Genomic DNA, 3,804 nt, shown 5'->3' with positions numbered 1-3,804 from the left:
AGGTTATGGGGAGAAGGCAGGAGAATGGGGTTAGGAGGGAGAGACAGGCCAGCCATGATTGAATGGCGGAGTAGACGTGATGGGCCGAATGGCCTAATTCTACTATTCCTTATGACCTTATGACTTGATTGAGGACTTTCTGAATGTCCATTGATTTCCCCCTATCCTCGTACCTGTAAACTAAAAACCTATTGTTAAACTATTGTTGACCTATTTGTTAAAGTATTGTGTGCAGTTTTGGTCTCCTAATTTGAGGAAGGACATCCTTGCTTATTGAGGCAGTGCAGCGTAGGTTCATGAGGTTAATCCCCGGGATGGCGGGACTGTCCTATGAGGAAAGATTGGAAAGACTGGGCTTGTATTCACTGGAGTTTAGAAGGATGAGAGGGGATCTTATAGAGACGTATAAAATTAAAAAAGGACTGGACAAGCTAGATGCAGGAAAAATGTTCCCAATGTTGGGGGAGTCCAGAACCACGGGCCACAGTCGAAGAATAAAGGGGAGACCATTTAAAACTGAGGTGAGATGAAACTTTTTCACCCAGAGAGTTGTGAATTTGTGGAATTCTCTGCCACAGAGGGCAGTGGAGGCCAATTCAATGGATGAATTTAAAAGAGAGTTAGATAGAGTTCTAGGGGCTAGTGGAATCAAGGGATATGGGGAGATGGCAGGCACGGGTTACTAATTGTGGATGATCAGCCATGATCACAATGAATGGCAGTGCTGGCTCGAAGGGCCAAATGGCCTCCTCCTGCACCTATTTTCTATGTTTCTAAGAGGATTTCCCTTTCATAACTCCATGTGGACACTACCCGAGCCCTTTGATTGTTTCTTTACTTTATCACAATAAAGTATATGGATTACTTATAGAGATAGAGATTACTATGCACTTTGTTGCCATTTCCACACAAACTTCTTACATATTTTACATTGTGGATGCATGCATGAGAATCTATTACGAAATGCATCTGCAAAGTTTAGCATTCACCACTATTATAATAAACTTTTATCGTTCAGACAGGAGCAAATGAAAACTGATACAACCATTGTGCTGCATTTTTGCTGGTTTAATAGTTTAGTTTATTGTCACGTATGCCGAGGTACAGTGACAAGCCTTTGTTGCGTGCTAACCAGTCAGCAGAAAGACAATACTTGATTGCAATTGACAGTGTACAGATACATGATAAGGGAATGACGTTTATTGCAAGGTAAAGCCAGTAAAGTCCGATCAAAGATAGTCCGAGGGTCTCCAATGAGGTAGATAGTAGTTCAGCACTGCTCTCTGGTTGTGGTAGGATGGCTCAGTTGCCTGATAACAGCTGGGAAGAAACTCTCCCTGAATCTGGAGGTGTGCGTTTTCACACTTCTGTACCTCTTGCCCGATGGGAGAGGGGAGAAGAGGGAGTGGCCGGGGTGCGACTGGTCCTTGATTGTGCTGCTGGCCTTGCCGAGGCAGCGTGAGGTGTAGGTGGAGTCAGTGGAAGGGAGGTTGGTTTGTGTGATGGTCTGGGCTGCTGGCCTTGCCGAGGCAGCGTGAGGTGTAGGTGGAGTCAGTGGAAGGGAGGTTGGTTTGTGTGATGGTCTGGGCTGCTGGCCTTGCCGAGGCAGCGTGAGGTGTAGGTGGAGTCAGTGGAAGGGAGGTTGGTTTGTGTGATGGCTGGGCTGCGTCCACAATTTGCTGCAATTTCTTGTGTGGTCTTGGATGGAGCTGTTCCCAAACCAAGCTTTTGACAGCGCATTTGCGAAAGTCGGTTGCAATGGGGGCTGCATGTAATGTTTTCCCACCCTCATCCCAAAACCAGCCAAACTGTGGGCAGTTCCGTCACAACCAGAAACATGGTGGATGTTAATTTGGCTTGCTTCTGAAAGACAGATATACCTGTCTTACCCATTTTCTGTAGGACACCAAGTTCTGGAGGAACTCAGCCGGTCAGGCAGCATCTCTGGAGCGACATGGATAGGTGACGTTTCAGGTTGGTATTTTGAAGGGTCCCCTAAACATCAACTTTGCCTTCCCCCACCTCTCTTACAGCTTTCGACACACTACCACAACCAATCTGAAGAAGGGTCCCGATCTGAAACATCACCTATCCATGTTCTCCAGAGATGCTGCCTGACCTGCCGAGTTATTCCAGCACTTTTTGTTCTACGTAAGATTCCAGCATCTGTAATTCCTGGTGTCTACTCAATTTCTGGCTCCTTGTGAGCCAAAAGTATACACATAATGCCTGGATGGAGTGGATGTGGAGAGGATGTTTCCACTAGTGGGAGAGTCTAGGACCAGAGGGCACAGTATCAGAATAAAAGGACGTACCTTTAGCAAGGAGATGAGATGGAACTTCTTTAGTCAGAGGGTGGTGAATCTATGGAATTCATTGCCACAGACTGCTGTGGAGGCCAAGTCAATGGATATTTTTAAGGCAGAGATGAACAAATTCTTGATTAGTACGGGTGTCAGGGGTTATGGGGAGAAGGCAGGAGAATGGGGTTGAGAGGAAAAGATAGATCAGCCATGATTGAATGGCAGAGTAGATTTGATGGGTTGAATGGCCTAATTCTGCTTCTAGAACTAATGAACTTATGAACATAAATGTTTTGTTCAATCACCACCGGAGCCTAAAGTTCTGTGCTTGCATTACTCAGAACCAAAATGAAGAGTCCAGACCCAAAGTGTCACCTATCCATGTCCTCCAGAGATGCTGCCTGACCCGCTGAGTAACTCCAGCACTATGTGTTATGCTCTAATGATGTTAGACTTCACAGGTCTCTAACAGATAAAGTAACTCCAGCACCGATTCATACATTCATAAGTTGCTATTGAGGGCGTGCAGCGTAGGTTTACTAGGTTAATTCCCGGAATGGCGGGACTGTCATATGTTGAAAGACTGGAGCGACTAGGCTTGTATACACTGGAAATTAGAAGGATGAGAGGGGATCTTATCGAAACGTATAAGATTATTAAAGGGTTGGACATGTTAGAGGCAGGAAACATGTTCCCAAAGTTGGGGGAGTCCAGAACAAGGGGCCACAGTTTAAGAATAAGGGGTAGGCCATTTAGAACGGAGATGAGGAAAAACTTTTTCAGTTGTGAATCTGTGGAATTCTCTGCCTCAGAAGGCAGTGGAGGCCAATTCTCTGAATGCATTCAAGAGAGAGCTAGATAGAGCTCTTAAGGATAGCGGAGTCAGGGGGTATGGGAAGAAGGCAGGAACGGGGTACTGATTGAGAATGATCAGCCATGATCACATTGAATGCTGGCTCGAAGGGCCGAATGGCCTCCTCCTGCACCTATTGTCTATTGTAAGTTCATAAGTGATAGGAGCAGAATTAGGCCATTCAGCCCAATCGAGTCTACTCCACTAATCAATTATGGCTGATCTATCTTTCCCTCTCAACCAAATTCTGCCTTCTCCCCATAACCCTTGACACCCGCACTAACGTACCCGCAGATTACATTATGTACATAAATGTTTTGCTCATTCACCACCAGTATTCATGACAGACTTCATCAAGAGCTTATCTATCTCCACCTTAAAAATATCCAATGACTTATCCTCCACGACCGTCTGTGGCAATAAAATCCACACTCGTGACATTGGCGTCATTAGATTCGAACGATCACTTCAACGAGCAGAAATGGCACGAACATAGTAAAAGCATTTGGGTAATTCTATATTGTTTAGTCACAGCAACATAATACTTTACAAGAGAGAAGAATTTCACCAGGCCTGACGCAGACAGAGAATTGATCATTTTCCACCAGGCGCATGCAGTTTGGAGTATTCTGAAAGAGAAAGGACTGA

The sequence above is a fragment of the Rhinoraja longicauda genome, chromosome 3, assembly GCF_053455715.1.
Source record: "Rhinoraja longicauda isolate Sanriku21f chromosome 3, sRhiLon1.1, whole genome shotgun sequence".
In the NCBI taxonomy this organism is placed as follows: Eukaryota; Metazoa; Chordata; class Chondrichthyes; order Rajiformes; family Arhynchobatidae; genus Rhinoraja; species Rhinoraja longicauda.
The sequence above is the reverse complement of the archived record's forward strand: the minus strand, read 5'-3'. Positions refer to the sequence as shown.